The following is a 22,618-nucleotide window of genomic DNA, read 5'->3' on the forward strand; positions in this document are numbered from 1 at the left end:
CCTCCAAAGCAAATACCACAAGCCAATCTGTAAGCAGAGACTCCCTAGCTTACAATGGCCCATCCTGCATGGGAACCTCCATGGAAGTATTTCCTTGGTTCACAGGGTACAAGACCCATGTCAAGACTGGGATTAGTTCTGCAGACAAATTGATGCTAGGAATGATGGGAATTATGTAGGGAAAGGAAGAATTACAAGTGAGTTGGATATTTTCAAAGCCAGGGCTTTCTTCAAAAGATAACCCACTGGGTTAAGTATACATCCTTCTAGAGAAAAGTCATTTCTAAAGAACACCCTGTCAACACTCACATAACAATATAGCATCTACCAGTTCTTGTGTGAACGAGAGAGTGTGTGCATAGACGAGTGTGCAGCCGCATATACCAGGAACACACCTGAAAACCAAAGAGGTCAGACGTCCTGCGATATCACTCCACCTCATTCCTTGAGTGAGGGTCTCACTGAATCTGGAGCTAGGCTGTCTATCAGCCAGCACTGTTTCTGTCTATGGCACCCACAGCCCTGAGATCACAGGCTTTTTAAGTGGGCACTGGGGATTCAAACTCAGGCCCTCATGCTTGTGCACTAAGTGCTCTTACCCACTGAGCTAACTTCCCAGCTCTCAATTCTTAACTCTATATTGGCTTTCTTTCACATCTTGGCTCACAGCTTCTTCTGGAAAGAAATAACCTCCTTCTTCCACATTCATCCCATGCCCTGGCTTCCTGACCATATACTGTTCTCCAGATGAAGACGCCAATATGCCCTGTCTTGTGAAAACCTAGACTGAATGGTTAATTGAGCGCATGGTGTGCTGTTTTCAGCCGCTTCCACCTTACAGGTAACCTCATTGCCACAGTTACAAACGTACATTGTCTGCAGCCTTGAGTCCGCCCGTGTACACAGAGTAATCACGGAAATGAAGCGTCCCTGGTGGTGGTGCATCACACTTTAGACTCAGAAGCAACGTGCCTTCCTTAGGAACCAAGCCCACCTCCACTCCCGTGCAGGTAACTCTCAGATGGGCAATTGTTGTTTTAGCTGAGTGAGAAGAGGTGGGCTGCCAGGAACAGAGAAGTATCTGGAAAGAACTGGTCAGCCTCAACGAGGTTGGTTTCAGCCAATCAGAGTTCTAAACTTACTTGCCCTCAGTTGACTTCTCAGATGTTGCAAAGGAAAAAGAAAGGACACACACACATACACAGACATACACACACACACACACACACACACACACCACATCACATGTCTGGGAGATTATCTTGTACCTTAGACTTGGTGCCATTATGAGTCCAACAGAGAGGACTTGGGGATTTGTCTAGGTCCTTGGAGAGTTGGGTAGCATTCTCTCAGAGGAAAAATCCCATGGATAATGTATTTTACATGTATGAGTGTTTGCCTGCAGGTATTTATGTATACCTCATGCATATGATTGCAGAGGCCAGAAGATAGCATCAGATCCCCTAGAATGGAGTTACAAATGGTACTGAGCCACAATGTACACACTGAGAAACACACCCGGGTTCTCTCCCAGAGCAACCAGTGCTCTTAGTGGTAGAGCCATCTCCCCAGCCACGATGTACACACTGAGAAACACACCTGGGGTCTCTCCCAGAGCAGCCAGTGCTCTTAACAGCAGAGCCATCTCTCCAGCCACTATGGGTTGGGATTTTATCAGGAATTTGGACTAGCCAGTTGGAGAATCCAGCATCCTCTGTTCATAACAGAAAGGAAGCAAGAGACAGATGATCAGAGACACCCGTTTCCTCTTCCTTCTCTTCAGCCAAAACTCACAACCCAGTGAGTAAGGGACCAGTCTGCCTGGCCCCACATCAGTGAAGCCTGCAAGCTACTTCCTTGGAAGAGGAAGGAAGGGAATTCAGTTCCCAGATAGCAATGCCCAGATGCACCCCCCAAAAAATTAAATAAATAAATAAAAAATCTCATGCAGCTCTGTGTGGATGCTGAATCCTGGTCAATTCTGACCCATCTGTTCCCAAAGTCTGCTACTGCTGCTAGGGAAGCCTCTCTCTTCAGCCCAGAATAGAGGCATTTTGTCACTACCTTTGCTTATGTATGTGTGGGAAGGATAAACAGGACCAGTGGTGGAGCTCCAGGACTGCTAAGTATCCTGCTCCATGTGTACACGTCTCCTGCATGTGTCTGTGCTTGTAGATTTGATGTCAAGGCTTCCCCAACAAGGATGCTGCGGCACCCTCCTATGTCCACTTCTCTTTACAGGGATGTAAGTGAGAATGAAGGGGAAGCCCAGGCTGGAAGGCAACTCAGTGGCTAGGCGCACTGGCTGCTCCTGCAGGTGGTCCAGGTTTGATTTCCAGCAGCCACATGGTGGCTCACCTGCCTGTAACTTCCTTTTCTGACCTCTGTGGGTACAAGGTGCACATGCATGTATGCAGGCAAAACATTCATACACAGAAAATTTAAAATCCCTATTTTTTAAGAAAAAGAGGAAATTTGAAGCACAGCATCTTTAGTTCTATTTGTAAGTTTTGTTCTGCTTTGTTTTATTTTTGACACATGCTCTCTTTTTTTAGCCCAGGCTAGCCTCAAACTCTAGATCTTCCTTGCCTCAGCCTCCTGATCTCTAGGCTCACAGGCAGGCCGCTGGCATTTGAATTCGGATTCTCCAACTGGAAATTCTTTTGTTGTCATTTTGTTTTGTTTTCTTAATTTTTAAAAAGTTTTCATACCTATATAATGTATTGAGCATATCCTACCCCCACTCCCTTAACCTCTATGTCAGTTGGGGGTTTTGTTTTGTTCATTTGTTTGTTTGTTTCGAGCTGATATGAGCTAGAGTCCACTGGGATGAGGAAACCGCATATGAGGAATCGCCTTTATCCAGTTGAACTGTGGGTAAGTCAGCGGGGGATTTTATTTGGTAATGATTGACGCTGTGAGGGCGCAGTTCAGTGTAGGTGGCATGAACCCTGGGCAGATGGACCTCGGTTATACAAGAAAAGCTGAGCAAGCAGAAAGCGCTGTTCCTCCATGGCCTCTGCTTCAGTTACTGCCTCCAAGTTCCTACCCCTGACTTCCCTCGTGATGAATCCTGAGTGGATGTGTAAATCAAGTTAGCCCTGTCTTCACAAAGCTGGCTGGATATTTTGTCACGGAAACAGGAAAGCAGACCAAGACACCCTCCATTTTCTCAGCCACCCGCCCCCCAATACCACCCATCTCTTAGACAGGTTTATTTCTACTTTTATGTCATATGTATATATGTGATTTACACATCTATATAAAACCTGGGAACTATAAAGGAGAAAAAACATATGTGATATTTGTGTTTCTGGAACTTGGCTTAATTCTCTTTATATGATTTTTTCCAGTTGCATCCATTTTCCTACAAATAATATAACTTCACTCTTTGTGGCTGAAGAAAACTCTGTGTGTGTGTGTGTGTGTGTGTGTGTGTGTGAGAGAGAGAGAGAGAGAGAGAGAGAGAGAGAGAGAGAGAGAGAGAGAGAGAGAGAGATTCCTTATCTGTTCCTCTGTCACTAGACACCTAGGTTGGTTCTACAATTTAACTGGATGTTGATGTAATAAACACTAGCACACTAGCGTGTAAGTACCTCTGTGATCTATGGACTCAGAGTTGTTTGTATAAACCACCAGGAAAGATACAGATGGGTCATATGAAGATCTAAGTCTAGTTTTTGAGAAAGCCCCACGCTGATTTCTTCAGTGGCCCAACTGGTTTACATTCCTGCCGGCAGTGTACAACAATCCCTGTCTGTCTGCAGATCAGTAATTTGTTACGAACTCCTGTACCTACATGCAAAAGCAGGTCTGTGGGGCTCACTGATCCACACTCATGACAACAATCAGGGGCTGACCATCATGGTTTGACTATAAGAGATGTCATAGGTTCACGGAAAGCAACTTGATTGCCAGCTTTTAGGAAATGGTTTGATAATGAGAGCCCTGTTTTCATGAATGGATTATTGTAGTTGGGTTTAATGTCAACTCTAGAACCACCTGAGTAGGGAGCCTCAACTGAAGTATTATCCTGACTGCCTTAGTTAACCTGGGAAGACCTGTCCTGACTGTGGACAGCATCTTCTGGTAGCAGTGCAGACTGAGGGTAAAGCAGAAGAAAGAGATTTCACCTTGGGCTTGCTTGGGCTCTATAGTAGTTTGAATGTAGTTGGCTCCCATAAACTCACAGGGAGTGGCATTATTAGGAGGTGTGGCTTTGTTGGAGTAGGTATGGTCTTGTTAGAGGAAGTATGTCACTGTGAAGGCGGGCTTTAATGTCTCATATGCTCAAGATACCACCCAGTGTCTTAGTCTACTTCCTGTAGGCTTCTGATCAAGATACAGCCAACACCATGTCTGCCTGCATACCACCATGCTCCCCACCATGATGATAATGGACTGAACTTCTGAAACTGTAAGTGAGCCACCCAATCAAATGTTTTCCTTTATAAGAGTTGCAGTGGTCATGGTGTCTGTTCCCAGCCTTGGAAACCCTAAGAAAGGCACCCTCTGGCTGCTGAGTTGATTCATCACCCTGTTATAGATGCTGCTGATACCAGAACCAGCATTTCCTGACTTCCATCAAATTCTAAGGAACAGCGGCTCTCTAGGAACCTTTTCAGTATTCAGTAACAGACTGGGCTTGCTAAGGCACCCAGTTTTGTGGACTGTGCAACCACCTGATTGTTGGCCTCCCCAGTATGAGGCAGGGGCTACACCATGGTAAAGGACTGGGAAACCACTTAGAGGTTCACAGCTCTCAGGCAAGACTCGGCTACTGTTACCATTTTAGCATAAACATTCACCCTATTGATTCTGCAAAAGGTGAGGTCTAGTCAGGGGGTGTAGGGGTCACTGGGGCCATGTCCTTAGGGTTATATCTTAACTAGCCTTTCCTTTGACTCCTGTCCACCAAGAGAAAAAGTAGCCCCCACCACATGCTACCGCCACCATGATGCTCTGTCCAAAAGTAAGGAGTCACTTGCATTGGTGGCTCAGAGCTAGAAACCTCATCTGCCAGGTGTAAGAGGTCAGCCAAGCTTGAACTATACCCTCTGGAATGGTGAATCAAAAATCGCTCCCTTACACTGTTTGGTCAGTGATGACCAACCAACTGACACACACGGGGAGCTGGGCACAGCCCCCACCTTTTGGCTATGGATATCTAAATTTCCTCTATGGGACTCACGAGCTCTCATGGTGACCCATGAGACATACATTCTGCTGACCACTACCCTCCAGCAGCAAGTCATTCCCAGTGACTCCTCTGGACCCCATCAGCCCCTTGAGAGGCTTCTTCAGCCCTGAGTCCTGGGCTGTGAAACACTTAGGGGCAGGGACATGTCTTAATTCCTCTGTTTAACCCCAGAGTCTCCCATAACTGAGTAGAGCTGACGTTCAGGGAATGCTGGATGAGAGATTCTCTGGGAAATCACATTCTTCCACCTGAGTCTGCTTCCCAGTGATAGAGTCAAAGCTTGTGAGTTCACCAGCCTCTCCAGGAGCCCCGGCCCCACCCCCTTTCTTCTTTGTGTTCATCTGGCACACCACGCTAGGCTCAGCCGTGCTCTCCACACAACTGTACCCCCACAGTCCTCACCAGGACCTATCTGACAACCCCTCTCTCCCTCAGGCCTATCTTAATCACTCCAACCCCCACTTGCCTGGTCTCCTGTCCAGCACTCAGCGCTTATAAAAAGAAAACCATTTCAGTTTGCATCATCCTCCCAGCTTTCCTGAGAAAGCAGGGATAACGCCCCCACACCCCATACTCCCACCCTCTACCCCCCAATCCTGGTCTCATCCCCACCTCCCTGCTGGTCTAAAGAACTGACCCCAGCACTTCCTATCAGATCACTTCCCCCTTCTTAGGGACGCACTCCATAAACAACTCATTCTTCATTCTCCCCTTTTTAACTCTTCATCTTTGCATATTAAAAAAAAGTGGGCACACAGGCAGGAGGATGGAACACTAGAAATGACATGTGCATGTATAATTCGCTCTCAAACTTCCCCACTCTCTCCCTTCTTACTTTCTTCCACCTGTACATGTGTGTATATGTATGCAAATGCACAGATATGCATGTGTGTATACCTAACACAGATATGAGTATTCACATATGCAAATGCAAAGGTAAGTGTGTGTATGTATTTGTATATGTATATGAATGTCTTTCTGCAATGCTTTCCTATTCTTTCTGATTATTCACTTCCTCTACTCATCTTTTTGTCTATGTCCCTTATCTGAGTTGTCCCCGCACTTACCCTATCTTTGGTCCACTTCCCTTACAGATCCTTGGCACCCACTGCTGTTCCTTTCCACCTTAGTCATTGTTCCTGTTGTTGTGACAAAAGCAACTGAAGGTAGGAAGGCTTTGTACAGTTTGTGGGTACAGTCCATGGTGGGAGCGCACACAGCAGGGCCTGGGGTAGCTGTGCTCGGCAGTCCTGCTGCCTTGGGCAGCCATGCAGGAGCACGCAGTCAGGATGCAGCAGCAATGAGCACCAGTGCTCAGTGCATTTTCTCCTTTCTATTCCATTCAGGACTCCAGCCCACAGGAATGGTTCCTGCCACACACATTTAGGATGGGTGTCCCTGCTTTATTTAATCAAGACGCTCCCACACAGGCATACCCACAGGCTAGCCTAATCTATGCATCTGGAAGCTTATCTCTGGGTTGCTGTCTCGTTGACAATCAACATAAACCATCACACGTTCCCAGACAAGCATCTTCACAAACATAGACACGCTTCGTTGCTTTCCACATTCACATCTTGGCCCATGAAAGTTGGTTTTATGACCAGCATGTCCAGCAAGTAGCCTTAGCCAGGCGGCCCTGGTGACACCACCAAGTCTGTGTTTCCAGAGACTGTTCCAGAAGGAGAATGGCTGGCAGGGTCTTATGCCTCATCATTTTCCAACAGTGGCGGCCAGCACAGTGCCTAGCACAGGAACCGTTCTAAACAAATCCTGTCACATGACCAGAATCAAACCATGGAGTGGGGCAAGATTTCCAGGCTTTAAAGCATAGCTGACACTATCTGGACCATCAGGAGCATTTCTGTAACTTCTCAGAGACTGACAAAGACTTGGTCTTGATTGAGCAAAAGCTCTGAGTTGACGGAACTGGCTTGACCTGATCTGACTCAAGCCAGACTCAACATGATGGCCCCCGCCCTCAGAAGCCCCTGTGCTGCTCTGGCAGAGACCTAACAGCCTGGTGCTCCATTTAGGACTAGACAGGTGTCACCAACAGAAATAGGCCCTTAAGTTTCTAATCTTAACCAAATGCCTTTCAGTCTGGAGGTAGACTACCTTACTGCCCTAAAATAGATAGTGTGCCTATTTTACACCATTAAAGACCAATAAAGGTGCACTGGAACCATTTATTTAGCTAAGTGGTTTGCTGCTCCCAGGGGTCTGAGAATGAGGAGGAACGGTCCGCATTTGCTCACCTCTTTGCCTAGCTCAGGACTTCCTCTGAATGAATGACGGAATGTAGAAATGAATGAACAGGGCCAGTGGGAGAAATCTGCACTCTAGCTTCCTAAGATGCAACAAGAAGGACTCAGGAGAGCATGTAAATTAAACATTAGAGGGGCAGTGGGGAAAGAGTAATTAATTCCAACAATGGGGTAGCAGTGGGGAAACGCCATAAAGGCTCCATTAGAGGCTTGCTCAGGGTATCAGTGACTAATTGTATGCTCAGCAAGCATCACCAAGGCCTTCCCTTGAATTGACTGAATGCTTCTGCCTGTGATGTAGGAGTGATTGCTGTTATTTTTCAAATGGGAAATCAAGGAATGGAGAAAGCTCTTCCATGAAGACTAGTTGGAAAGTAACAGGGGCTGCAGGTCAACCCCAGTGCTCTCGAACTTCTGGCCATCGGTCCCCAGAATAAAGCCCAGACATCCACCTCAGCTCACCCAGAAAGACAGAGATGATTCAAGCAAGCCCTTAACTGTGAATAAATTGAATTCCAAGGTGGGTCTGTATTCCCAGTTACTCAAGAGGCTGGGGGCGGGAGCGTGGGTTATTTATGGCCTGCATAGGCCACAGTCTGGGCAGTCATTCTGGGCAGTTTATGAGACCCCATCAAAGAATAAAAAGTGAAAAGCAAAAATACTGCTCAATGGGATACTATTTCCTATCATGTGTGGAGCCCTAGAAACCCCCAGAAACACACACACACACACACACACACACACACACACACACACACACACACACACAGAGATGTACACTTGAGAAAAGAAAAGGAAAAAGCTGAATTACTAATTTAACTAATCCCAACCCCACTCTCAGATCTTCAGATCCAAATTGTTTTGCTCGGATACTCTATGGCTTCCAGAATAATAAATATGTATTCTATGTAAAAGAGAGGAATCTACTCCCCAGTTCACTTCATCAAACTAGCATGATCCTAATATACACCCAAACAAAGAGAAAACATTAAAAGAAAAAAATCCTTAGGACATACAGACATAAAGATCCTTAACATAGTATCAGCAAACAGGGTCAACAGAAAGTGAGGGTTGTTTTTCTTTCTTATGACTTTTTATAGCATGGCAGTGTGAGACTTATTCTAAAGATGCAAGACGTGTTTGCTACTGAAAATCCAATGAATGTGGTCTACCATATATCACAAGCCTGATGTTCATAGTTTGGAGAGTGAAAGTCGAAAGAGTGTGTAACCAACCCTAGTGGGACCTTCTTAGCTAAGTCACCTCAGGGAGGATGGCACTACATGGGAAGAACATACAAGTGGGGGAGGTCACATGCCAGACAGGAAGCTGAAGAGCTTCCTGGGACTAAACGGATCCCCTGAGAACGTCATTGATCTCTTCCAGTGTGACAGCATGTATCGATTAATCTTCACCAAACTTGACTGAAGTTAGAACCACATAGGAAACACCCTGGGGTGTGCCTGTGAGAATGTTATCCGAAAGGTTTGCCCAAGGAGAAAGCACACACTCTCAGTGTGAGCATGAGGTGGAGTCTAGCCTGAATAAAAAGGAGAGAGATCTGAGCACCAGCATTCAGCTCTCTCCACTTCCTGGCTTGGGGCCATACTGCCTTATTCCCCAGCCTTCATGCTGTCCCCGCTAGAATGAAGGACACCCTCAAAGTGTGAAGCAAAACAAACATTTCCTTCCGTAAGTCATTTTTGTCATGGCAACAAGAAAGACCATCAATACTCAGCACCAATGACCTAAAGTTCCCCACAAGGTCCCCCTCCCAAGGGTCCCATCACCTCCCACATCCCCACACTGCAAACCAATCCTCAGACACATTAGCCTTCAGGGGACACAACACATCCAAACCACAGCACTGCTCACCAAGCAAAAATTGTACCGGTTTTGTACCCATATAATATGATAGCATCTGGAGGCACAGTCTCTCAGTTTTATATCTGAGTAGATAGAAACACAATCTGGGGCTCATGCCACATGTGCTCTGCTATGAGTGCTTTTTTTTTCAACTGAGCATCCTATCCAAAAAAAAAAGTTTCAAAAGGCATTCCTACCCTGAAGTTTTATCATATAAAGCAAATGTCGAGTTTCCGCAGTTTCTGGCTTCAGCCTGCCCAGAGGAATCATTTCAATGAAATATTAATCTCCGAGAAAGCCACCCTGGGATAAGCCTGTAAAGTAATTCAAGCAGCATGTGTAAAATTTATTTAGTGTTTGGCTGGGGATGCTTTTAATTATGTGAAGTCTCCAGAATGGGAAGAAAGCGTGGAAGATGTTTGACGTAACCCTTCACGGAGGCGCGGATGCTCCCAGACTTCTCTTTGGCTTCAGTTTATTTCTGCAGCGCCCTAAAACATGACACACATGCAGTTCCCATGGCACGGTCACACTCAAGACACAATCATCAGCAGAACGAGCCAAGAGGGAGACACCAGGACCAGCAAACCCGAAGACCTCCAGTGTGGAGATCAGAGATCAAGTCCTAGGCCCTACAACCAGGAGTGTCTAAAGCATTGCCTTTCCAGCTTCCTAACACTGCGACCCTGTAACACAGTTAGTTCCTCACGCTGTGATGACCCCGACCGTAACATTATTTTCATTGGACTTCATAACTAATTATGCTCGCCTCATACACAGAGCACCCCAGGTTCTAGCTCCGGCACAGCTCTGAACCACGGGTGGTAGTGCACACCTATAGTCCCAGCACTCGGGAAGTGGAGGCAGGAGAGGCAGAAGCTCAAAGTCATCCCTGGCTACGTAGTGAGGTCAAAGCCAACATAGGCTACTTGAGATCCTGTCTCTGCCCCACCCCAAACAAGCTGAAGGCCAGAAGCCACAGGCTGTCTGATAAACAGGTGGAAAGCCCAGGAGCCTGTTTCTAAAGACAGACTTTCTACCACCTCTGGGCTCTGTCTATAGACAAAATGTTCCTGGAGCCATCCTAGGGGCAGGGGTTCCCTTTCAGTAGGGTCTATGTGAGACACAGCATCAGAAAGGGAATAAGAATTTTCAAAGACATTCACAGCTGGTTCTGTGAAGTAGAGCTCACATGCTGGAAATCAGTACCAAGATGATCACATCCTGAATGAACTGCTGGGGATCCAGCTCTGTTGGTAGAGTACTTGCCTGGCAAACATGAATCCCTGGTTTCAGTTTCCAGCACTATATAAACTTGCCTCCGTACTTTGGAGAAGGAGGCAAGAAGATCAAAAGCTTATAAGCACAGTTTGCTCATTTGAATAAAAAGACAATGTTCTCTTGCCAAGACTGAGATTCTAATCTTTATACCCTCTACACTGCAGCCCCCTGCTTCAAGTGACAACAAAGGGGGATCAGCCTGGCCTGGGAGAAGCTGGCAGAGAAAGCAGACTGTGTTGAAGAAGAAGTCAAGAAACTGAGGCCGGGTGAGGAGCTCTGGTTCCAAATGATCTAATCCCTCTTCTGGATTCTGTGGGCACTGCATGCCCATACATTAATACAGACAGAATAAAAATAAATAGATCGTTTTAAAAAATAGTCAGCATGGCAGTGTGCACCTGTAATCTGAGCACTGGGAAGGCAGAGTCACGAAGATCCTGGGGCTCACTGGCCAGCCAGCCTAGCGGAAACTCCAGGTTCAGTAAGAGGCCCTGTGTCTAATAAGAAGACAGAGAATGAGAAACTCACCCATCGCTAACCTCTGAACACTCTTCCAGAGGACCTGGGTTTGGTTCCCAGGCAGCTTTCACAGCCATCTGTAAATCTAGTGCCAGGGGATCCAACCACCTCTGGGGCTTCTGCCAATACCCAAGTGGTCCACAGATATATATAAAAGCAAAATAGTCATACATATTAAAATAACAATAAAAAACTTAAAATTATTTTTTTAAAACTTGTAAGCAGACACACTCAATAGTGGTCTGTGCCCATTGTGAACAACCACCAGCCCAGTGCGTTTACATGCCCAGCTGGCTATGTTAGTGCCACTCTGGAATGAAGGGTCTCCTGCCAAACGATGACCATTCTAGCCCACGTGTTGATGTGTCATCAATTAGGAAATCTGGAGTTGCAGAAAGATTGCTTAACAAATCCTTGCAAGTCTTCTCATGCAGGCAAACTGTACACACAAGCACACGGTCCCCACTCCAGCTTTCCAGTGTGCTGCCCAATTAAAGCACCAGGCAGGCTCAGCGACGCCTGTGCAGGAACGCATCCTCTTATAAAGACACAACTGTATGTGGCAGGGAGCTCACATCTGCAATCCCAGCACTCTGGAGGGTGAGCTTGGACCAGACATGGGGAGTAAGCCAGCAAGCAGCACCCCTCCATGACCTCTGCATCAGCTTTTGCCTCCAGGTTCCTATCCAGTTTGAGTTCCTGTCCTGACTTCCTTCAGTGTCGAACAGTAATGAGGAAGTGTAAACCCAATAAACCCTTTCCTCCCTCATGGCATTTCATTAAAGCAATAGTAACCCTAGCTAAAATAATTTCTCTTTCTAGTTTTTAGAGCTTTTGTTTGTTTAGTTGGTTTGGTTTTTCAAGACAAGGTTTCTCTGTATAGCCTTGGCTGTCCTAGAACTCACTCTGTAGACCAGGATGATCTGGAACTCACTATATAGATCAGCTGACCTCAAACTTACAGAGATCTACCTGCCTCTCTGCCTCCTGGGTGCTAGAATAAAGGTGTGGGGCACAACACCTGGATGAAGATAGCTTTTTAATCAGTATAGGCTGAATCTACAAGGCATCCTGTCTAAAGTACCGTCTAAAGCTATAACTGCCCACTGGGGCCTAAGTTTCAAGCTTCTATGCGTACAACGACACTCCAGTGTTCTCAATAATGAAGTATAGAAGATAAACTACTAATTACCATATAACACACAGCTCTCTGCACTCATTCCACATGCCCAGACTTTTCCCTTGATGGAATATTCAGAACCACAGGATTGGACAAAAGCCACATCAAGGGTCATATGTCTTCATGGAGTCCACATCTGTACTGAGCCATAGGCACACCCTCCTGGGGAAGAATGCCTGCTTTCCCCTGCAAAGAAGGGTGGGGCAAGGCACCTGTGGCTCCTACCTTTTCTGTAGCAGTGCCTTGTTTGTGCACACCAATACCCAGTCAAAGGCCCTGTGCACTATGCCCACATCCACATTCATCCTTGGTTCCTGGAGGGTCTCTCCACAGACCCATAAAACCTCCAAGTTTGAAATACAACCTTTGAAAGATGCCAGCTTCATGTTTTCTGACACCCAGAGGGAGAAAATGAAGAAAACAATTCAGTTGCTGTAGGTGTGAAGATAGAAAGATACACATGCACCCATAAAGATACAGCCACAGACACATATACATGCACAGACATATACAGACGCAGACACACACACAGAGACATATACACAGAGAGACACATATACAGATACAGAGACACATCACACACATAGACACATTCCCATACACACAAGCATACCTGAACACACACAGAGACACACATACATACACACAGCTACAGATCAACACATACACACACTTCCATACACACAAGTATACCTGAACACACACACACACAGCTACAGCTAAACATACAATACACACATTCCCATATACACAAGCATACCTGATCCCGCCCCCGTGCACGCACACACACACACACACACACACACACACACACACACACACACACACAGCCCTTTCCTATGGCCTTTTGGATTCAGGACAGCACATCTCTAGGAAAGCTGGTCAGAGGCCTCTGTGAAGGTGTGTACTTTTACCGAGAAACTTCCAAAAGCAAAGATGCCATTTCAACCACAGAATATTTACAAGGTTGGAAGCCAGATCTTAATTCTAGCCCCGAGCCTCCGGGATGTTAGCGTCAGGAGCTGGAGCAAAGCCGTGCCTGAGTTAAGACTTTAACCCTCCATGGTCCCTGTCTGAGGAAAAGAATCCTAGGTCCCCAAAGTCCAGAAACTGTCCTTGCCCCAAGAAGAGGGAGTCACTTCGGAAGGCCGGTTGAGTCTGTGTTCCTGTGCCCAGCAGCAAAGCCTAGCAAGGGAGTTAGATTTTCTCATCTGACAAACTTAAACGACAGAAGCCAAATCACTCAAGGTCATTAGAAGCAGGTGCACTGAAAGCCACACTCCATAATTCTCCCAGGCCTGGGGTCCCTGGGGATCTCCTCCTTCCTCCTCAAGGTCTATGCCAGCTATCACTCTCACCTCCCTGACATTTACAGAGCAGGCACCTGCTCCCACAGAGGACAGGGCACCGCAGCATGTCATGGTACCTTGAAGACTCTTCGGAGAGCAAAACCCAGGAGCTGGTGGAGGCGGGGGTAGTATTGTGTGTGCACTGTGTGTGTTCAAGTATGGGTTCATATGTGTGTGGAGGTCCAAGGTCAGTACCTCAAGTGATGACCACCTTTTCTATCCCCCCCTTTTTTTTCTTTTGAGACAGGGTCTTTCACTGGCCTGGATGCTAAGCTGCTTGGCTGGAGAGTCCTAGAAATCCATGCCTCTGTCTCTACTTCCCTGTTGCTGTGATTCCAAGCTCGCAGCACCATGGTGTGCTGGTCACATAGATTCTGGATGTCACACTCAGGTCTCCGGCAGCAGACCCCTCCAGGACTTCCTTATCTCACCAGGCACATGGCTGCTGCCCGAACGCAGGACAAAAATACTGAAGGCCTTTGTGGAAAGAAAAGTGAGCAAAGAGATGCTCACCCCGGGAGATGGGATATGGTTCGCTCATGTGGATTCTCTGATAATTAATTCAGCAGAAACCATGAGAAAATTTTTGCTTACATCCATTATATTCAAAAGCTCCTCTCCAGTGTGGATCCTCTGCTCGCCAACATGAGCTGAACTCGACCTGAAGGCTTTCCCACAGCCGCTACATTCATTCCTAGGGATTCTCCCCTAAGTGCTGGGGCTTCCTGGCATCCTGGAACTCACCCTTCTCTCTTTTCTGACCTCCATGCGAGCTCTGTCAAAAACTGTGCAGCACAGCTGCACTCCGGCACCTTCCCCTTGTTCAGCACCCCGGCCTTCTCACTACCCCGCCCACCAGCTCAGCACTCAATGGTCTTCTAATCCCCTAGTCAATGGGCACTTCACCCTGTGTGGACTTGACCTGATCCTGGGCAGTCGGCCCCTCCTTTCTGGAAATGCTTCTGTCCCACACTGCAGTCCCCTGTGTCCTCTTGCTCTCTGCAAGTCCCCTTTCAATTCTGCCTTCACAGAATCTTCCCTTTTCCTCTCCTGGAGCGCTGTGTGGCATCCTAGCAAGCCCTGTTCTCAAGAGTAGTCTGACGCAGGCGTGGGTCCTGACAAGCTGGGTGAAAATCCTGGGTCTGTCATGGAGAGTCGAATGGAGAAGTCAGTTATCACCTGTGTGCCTCAGTTTACTCAGGTGTAAAATAGCCACAGTAATAGGAGTCCTCCTGGGTGGCGGTTGTACTCTGAAGTAAAGACTCTACAGCAATCCCCTTCCTGATGGTTTTTCTTTGCTCATAATTAAGATTACTACAAGGGTGCTGTGGAATATTCCTGTATACTATGTAAATTATGCTCTGATTGGTTTAATAAACAAGCTGACTGGCCAGTAGCTGAACACGATTGAGTTAGGTGAGAAAGCCAAACTAAGAATGCTGGAATGAAGAAGGGTGGAGTCAGGGGAGATGCAAGCCAGCTGCTGAGGGAAGAAGATGTGCTAGGGTACTGGTAAAATGTCATGAGTCATGTGGCAAAAGATAGACAAACATATGGGTTAATTTAAATGTAAGAGATAGATAGTAGTAAGCCTGAGTTATTGGCCAAGAGTTATGATTAATATAAGCCTCTGAGTGACTATTAGAAAGTGACTATAGGATGAGGCTGGACAGAGAAACCTCTGCTTCTACAAGGGTTTAGAATGCACAGCACACTTGAAAAGCACTATCTGGACCTAGTGGTGTGGTTCCATAGGTGGAGTGTTTACCAAGCATAAGGGATATACCAGGCTTGGTAATATACACCTGGCATCCCAGAGGCAGGAGGATCTGAAGTTCAAGGTCACCCTCAGATTTAACAAAAGTTGGAGGTCAGCCTGAGCTACGTGAAACCCTGTCTCAAAATAAACATTAGATAAACATTGAAAAGTAAGCACTACCTTTGGCCCTCTTCCCATACCCCGTAACACTCCCTGATCAAATGATACATAATATGACTTCACTGCCTCTCGCTAAAAGTTGGCTCGTAAATCTTCTTTAATTCCAAACTCATGAAGCCATCTGCCCAGACACCTCTCCCCACCTGGCCTTGATGCTTCCAAGTTGGCCAGTCTGAAACTGAGCTCACTGCCCTCTCCTGCCATGCTGCGCCCTGGTTCTCCCCTCTTCCACCCCTCCACCCCCTCTGACAATGAATGGCTCCACTATCCTTGCCCCGGTTGCCCAGGCCAAACTGCCCCAGTCATCATGAGTTCCTGCCCTTCTGTAGCCCTTCATCCAATCAGTCACCAGATCGTGTTGACTCCAGTGCCAAGTGTTCCCTGGGTCTGTGTCCAATTCTCCAGCCCCGTTACTGGTGTCTTAGAAACTTATTAGTTCTTGCCTGGATGGGAGTAACAATATTAATCACATGCCCATTATGGCTAATACATTTATGTCATACAGAATCCGACACTAGCCATACTACCCATAAATGAGGAAACAGAGTTTCTGTGTTCAGAGAAGACACTCTCATTTACCATCTAGCCCAAGTAACACAGGGGTGCTGGAGGCAGGAAAGCAAGCCAAGGTCCTCTGACACACCCCTTTACACACCCCACATTACAGTGACATCAAGGCTGCTCATCCGGCTGGTTCTTTCTAGTGTCTTCTCCACAGCCTGTCTATCTATCATTACAATGAACCCTGCAGGAGTTCCCCAGTGCCTTCCGAGTCAAATTCAGACACTTCGTCAAGACCCTTCCTGATGAGACTTTGCTCTTTTGCAGACTCACCTCCCCCCTCCAACCACAGCACCCTCATCAGTCTCTGCCTACCTGTCTCACTCTCCTCCCCCTCCCTTTGGACCCTCCTACTTGCTGTCCAGACTCAGGGAAGTGCCCCTCCTCGGGAAGCACACAGCACTTTGTCATTCTCTGCATCTTAGAACATCTGAAATGGCTTCGATGTGTTTTCTAGAATTCACTTATCAGAGACCTAATCCCCAAGTCACGCGTAAATGACATTTGCAGGTGGCCTTTTGGAGCCAATTAGGATAAGATAAGGTCGTGGATTAGGTCCTAGGCCTGCATGAGTTACTTTCTAAGAAGAAGGACCAAGCTAGATAGCTCGCTCTGTCTGGCCATATGATGCCATCTACAACATCATGGTCCTACAGGGAGGCCTTCACTAGGCCTTCACAGGCTTTCAGAATTATGTATGGAAAAGGCATTAAAATAATAATAATAAAATGTCTAGTCTGGGGTATGCAGTTACAGCCACTGAAAACAAACATTTACTTATTTTTTACAAAAAAGACATTTACTTATTGAGTCCTTGGAGTATGTGAGAACTCTTCCTTCATAGTGGGCCCTAGCAATTTAGGAACTGGCAGGGAACTCTCTTCTTCCAGAGAATATATTTCAATACGAAGGCTGGACAGTGAGATGCTACATTCTTACCTCTGACTCCATCTGTCTCTACACTGGGTCTCTGAATTCTGGGGCAAACAGAGCACCTTGTATATCTGTCTCCAGGGCCTAGGACAAAGCCTGGCTGGCACGTGAGGTGTAGGCAAATGGTCATTTATGTGTTGAGCTGAGCAAACACACCAAGGCTTCCAAGCCATCTGTGGGAGCCGAGTGTCCCACTTTTACCCAGAACAATGTCCGAGGTGTAACTTTTAGAATTTGTGTAAGATTCCCAGGGCGCAAGCCTGGAGAATGCCTCTGCAAACCGTCCCTGCCCTGGAGAGGTGGCAGGACCAAGTCATTGAAGTAGACCAGCGGCAGTTCAGCGCCCCGCCCCTTCCAAGGCAGTTCAGCGACCCGCCCCTTCCAATAGCCCAGCGGGAGACCGGAGAAAGACCGGTGAAAGATGTATCAAGTTTAACACATAAAAGCCATCCTTCATGGCTGTGTCTGGGCTTCATACAACAAACTCAAGAAACAGGGAGAGCACAAAAGACAGAAAGCCAGTGCTCTGTAAACATCCTGTAAGGGGCTGCTCCTCACAGGGCCCCATGCTTTTGAGCACAGGTTTTCCCTCAGCTCACAGCCCATCTCCACTCTCGGGAGGCCTTCCCTTCTGTTAACAAACCGTTGCCTTCTATTTCTAACCATGTGCCCCGGCCCAGTTCTTTGCAGTGGGACAGAAAAACCTGGACACTTCAGCGGGTGCCCTCAGGACACAGGTCCACACCTGCAAGTGTTACATCTGCATGCATGGGTTCACTATGGCACCGCGGAGGACCCAACGCAGAGAGCTGCTCTTCAAGGTTGCTCTGCCAAGAGGCACACTGGACAGTGGACCTTGAGAAAGCAATGCACCTGCCTGTCTTCTTCCCCCACAGGTGCCGCCTGCCCCTTCCTTGAGGGCTGCTGTGACCTGTCTTGTCCTATCAAGATGAGCAAGGAAGAAAACAGCTGGCTGTGTTTGTACCAGCGCCTGGGCAGACAGCCTTAGCCAGTCCTTGTGATTATCCCTTTCCAAACAGGAATGAAATCCCCTGAAGTATGCTCCCTCAGGCCACAGCCCTTCTGAGTGACGGGAGAACACAGAGCAGAAGGGAGGTTTCGGCCATTGCCTTGTATTCTGGGAAAAGCCTTGTTTCCCTCCCAAGTTTATGGTGGCTCCTCTGCTGAGTAAGCACACTTCAGCCTCCTCTCACGGGAGGACAAAGAGCAGGCTGCCTCTGGGATCAAATCTGGGGCAAGAGGAGAAGGAAGAAGTAAAAGAGCCCTCTCGGATGCAGTGAAGGCAAGTGTGACGGGAACGGGAGCCAAGGAAATGGCTGTGTTCCCACTGGCTGGTTCTCTTTCTGGCCTTGAACTTATGAACTGATTTAGTAGCTGACAATGACCTTGAACTTCTGATTCTCCTCCAGGCCTGTTCCACCAAACCCACTTTATGCAGTCCTGGGACTTGAACCCAGTGGTTAAGGCAAAGTAGGCAAGCACTCTACCAAATGAGCGACACCCCCCAATCATTTTTTTTCTTGTTGTTGGACAGACAAGACCTCACAGAGCCTATATTTAATAGTCAGATACAGTCCTGAGATAGCCTGTAGCTGGGCTGGATGGCTGAGTCTATGTACTGGGTCTGCCTTTTGGCTATGAATGGGGTCTCTCCCTCTCTCTCTCTCTCTCTCTCTCTCTCTCTCTCTCTCTCTCTCCTTCCCTCCCTCCTTTTTCTCCTTCCTTCCTCCTCCGTTTCTCCCCCCCTCTTCTCTCTCTCTCTCTCACAAACACACACACACACGCACGCACGCACGCACGCACACACACGCAGGCAGGCACGCACACACCCCTCAGAGAGTAGAATGGATGAGACAAATATATCTAACTAAAGCTCCACACCTGGGACCCCTATAATAACTAGGAAACACCCCCCCGCCCCGCTCCTGGAATCCTTTCCTCCAGGGTAGGCTAGATAACCTTACAAAGAAGATACCCTTTCCTGCCTCCATCCCTTGAGCTCTGGGTAGAATAAATTTCCTCTGTCCCATTACCAGCATTTTTAGGGTCAGAGCCTGGGCCCTGGTAGACTCAGCTATCCACCCTTACTAAGCCAGAAGCAACAATAAAACAAACAGTAAAAAAACCGATGAAAGACAATCAGATATGAGGAAGAGAAACAAATAGGTCCAGTGACACTCCCCACCCTGGTGCGAATGTGAAATCTAGGTTTAAATCTACGCAGTACTGCTCAGTATTGGTCAGGATGTGGCCCCATGTCCTCCATCTTCACCGCCTTTGGCGGGGTGATCTGACAAGTCATCAGAACTGTATAAAGTCTCTCTGAGAGACCAGTTCCTGTCCTGGCTGTGGCTGGCAGCAGAGCCCCAGCCCATTCCTTCTCTCATCATGAGATTCCAGGGGAAATTCAATTTTTGAACTATTACATTAGCATCTCTGTCTTGCCCTCACTTACTCCTGCGTTGTGTGGCTGTCTTCCTATCTCCCCATTCGGCATACGGACATCCTGAAGGTGGGGCAGGTTTGTCTCCTGTGCTAACTAGGGCTTTTGCTCACTCCTCTCTCCAAAAGGGCTTGCATTTCCCAGAGGGTGCTGAATGGTGAACAGAGTCAAGTTTAGAGTGCAGAGGGACCTCCATCCGTTTTGCAGTCAGCAAGCAGATGAGCCCATCACCCATGGGAGCTTTATGCAGTAAGTGTACACAAAAGGCTTTGGGCTCAAGGAAGTGTGTCAACCCTGATAGCCACTGACCTGCTGCATTAGAATAGGCCCACATATCAAACTCCATCTCTTCTAGTTTGCCCTCTCTGTTCTCCTAGAATCTCTGTCTCGCTTTCCTTCCCCACCCTCTCTACCTCTGCCCGTCTCTCCCTAAGTCTGAGAAACTTACCCATTACTTAGCCATCCATACAGACTTCTAGATGCTATTCAGGGAACTGTTCCAAAGCCAGGGCTCCAGAGGGCCCATCCACACAGTTTACCAGCCAGGGCTTTGAAAAGAAAACAAAACAGCCATCCACGGCTACCAAGCTCAGCTTTCTTTCAACTGTGCTTTCTTTGCTTACTGGAAACAGTGTCCCTCCTCCACCCCCTAGGTTCTGATCCCTTGGCCCCAGGAGGAAACAAGACCAGCAGAGATAGGAGGCAGAGTCACCATTCAAAGGTCTGCACACCTGAACCGGGACCGCCCACTTCATTGTCGCTTGCAATACCAGGACAGACAGTTGGACTGGTGACAAGCCACACCTCCTCAGACCCATCTCTGGGCCTCCAGTGCCCGGCAAACCCCTAAAGATCTGCAGAGCCCTGTCGTGATCTCCTGTGCTGGGCCTGTGTTTGCTTTTTGATGGCCCTGCCCTGCCCCCAAGCCCAGCAAGCTTCTTCCTGACTCTTCTTGTAGGACAGACTGACTCTATTGAATACCCATTTTTCTCATTCTTACGGAGCACAATCTGGTGAACACAAGTCTGTCCCATCAGGGTCTATGACCTCGTTGAGAAAGGTCATGTCTGTGTGTCTCCTGCACCCAGCACAGAGCTGCACAATGCACCAGCATTCCAAGTACAAGGTAACACCTGAAGATTCAGGCGGTGATCATAACATTGGACCAAGGCATCTCTTCAGAAGCCAAAGGGGATTTGCACCGAGTCTAACAGCAGGATACATTTTTTTTCAGAGACCTGGAAGAATGATGCATGGAGAGAGCCAATGGGGTGTGACATCAGATGGCCTGGTACCAACTGACTCCCCACCCACCACTCTGAGCAGGTTATTTTTTGGGGAAGGGGGTCAGACTATCCAAATGTCAAACAGAAGAGATACCCAGATCTTGGGTATGGATTTGTCGTCCCTATAGCCTAGGGGAACCTGCTTCTGGCATCAGCAGCTAGTGATCTAGGCAGGGGGCATGCCCAGGGACAGAAAGGGTCTAGGGTGCGACACTGCAAGTTCTCATATGGACTGGTGAACAGGAAACCCCTCACCCTGATACACCCTGTGAAGCAGCCCTCATCAGAGTGTTTCCCGGACCCCTTATGAAACCAGTCCCCACACCAAACAAGGTGATCTCATCACATTAAACTTTAGGGAACAGCCTCCCGAAATGAGAAAGCAGTGTGAGGAACAGCTGAGTGCGAAGACAGAACACACAAATGTGCAGGGATTTGGGCAACGGAGTCAAACTTGGCCCAACACAGCAAGGCCCCCGAACCATAAAGGAGTGGATCTGGCTTGCAAAGCCATGGCTGCTTTGAGGGAAACAGGGTTCTAAGCTAATGAAGTGACCAGCTGTAACCTAGTATCCAGTGTCAGCAGTGGGAACTCTTAATACTACTCCATTTTAAGAAGCATTAAAATTTCTTAAGAAATTTTACCTTTAATAGATAAACGAGAAGGCGTAGTCTGCCATGTAGAAGGAGGGAGAGCCAGCATTTATTCACCCCCTCACCCAGAGTCCCTTCCTTCATGCCTGATCCTCCCTCCTCTGAATGGGAGTCTTAATTGCATTCTTCTATGCTGTCCCAGACTTGACTAGGCACACATAAGCTCTATAGCAAGGTCTGTAATGACTAGGGCCAATACCCTACTCTTCAGTCCTGCAAGCAAAGCAAAAAGGAGAAGGAAAACCCGGGCTGCTGACGAACAGTACCATCTGAACAGTACGGTCCTGGATCCTAAGTGTGATACAGGTTAAAAAGAAAAACTTTGGGTTCAGGTTTCCACTAATAAGTCAACAAATCTCAGCTCACATTCACTGAACGTTTACTGAGTCTGATACACACTAAAGCCCTTACCTACATAGTGAGAAGCATGCGTGTTCTGAAATCCAAATGTTTATGTGAATGCTGGCCCCATCACCGATGAGCTGTGTGACTTTAGGCAAACTCTGCAGCTTCTCTGGCCTCAGTGTGAACGTTATAGAGATGATGTAAGGATCAGGAGAGTCAAAACTCATGAAGTGAGCACAACACTGAGCAGGCACTCGGTTTTAAAATGAACAATTATCCTATTGGTTAGCACACTGCTCTTCCTGTAAGACTTTCAGAGAGTCCCAGCCCACTGGATAGGGCAGCAGGGAACAATGAAACTGTCATATGGAGTAGAAAAGCCTCATCCAGAAGAGACTGAGTTCAAGACCAAAGAATGATGTAGTGTTTGCCAAACCATGGGGAGGACGGATTCCAAGAGGTCAGAAGAGCAAAGCCGCAGGGTGCTGGGATGTGTGGGGAGCATGGCAGGAGGGCGGGAGGGTGAGAATGGGCAGGGAAGTCTGGGGCTGGTGTATGAGGTCACAGGTTAGATTCCACCCTGGGAAGATTGGTGCAGGGTTTGCAGAGGGGCCGCTGTCAATGCTTAACAAACACCTATAGACCCAGGCCCTTTCTGTTAGCAGTGGAGGAAAAGCAAAGGTGTGGGGCGGGACGGTAGCACAGCCTGGTGGAAACGCAGCAATGGAATTCTGGCCCTGGGATTGCGGTGCAGGAGAGACGGGAGGGACGTGA

At 47.7% G+C, this 22,618-nt stretch overlaps 1 protein-coding gene and 1 long non-coding RNA gene across 5 annotated transcripts in view; one reads left to right on the forward strand and one right to left on the reverse strand.

Moving 5' to 3' along the window:
- The window catches only part of Eva1a (eva-1 homolog A, regulator of programmed cell death), a 45,369-nt gene that overhangs the window by 20,778 nt on the left and 1,973 nt on the right, over positions 1-22,618 (reverse strand). The window lies entirely within an intron of this gene.
- On the forward strand, positions 1,935-10,992 carry LOC119806778. 3 transcript variants are annotated; one of them, XR_005284267.1, is made up of 6 exons: positions 1,935-2,877; positions 4,315-4,417; positions 5,372-5,482; positions 6,295-6,366; positions 7,769-7,987; positions 10,779-10,992. It is a non-coding gene; the product is annotated as an uncharacterized LOC119806778 (long non-coding RNA). The 3 variants fall into 3 exon arrangements; XR_005284268.1 differs by having other exon boundaries at positions 4,329-4,417; XR_005284266.1 differs by having other exon boundaries at positions 1,935-4,417.

This window comes from Arvicola amphibius, chromosome 2 (assembly GCF_903992535.2).
Source record: "Arvicola amphibius chromosome 2, mArvAmp1.2, whole genome shotgun sequence".
Lineage (NCBI taxonomy): Eukaryota > Metazoa > Chordata > Mammalia > Rodentia > Cricetidae > Arvicola > Arvicola amphibius.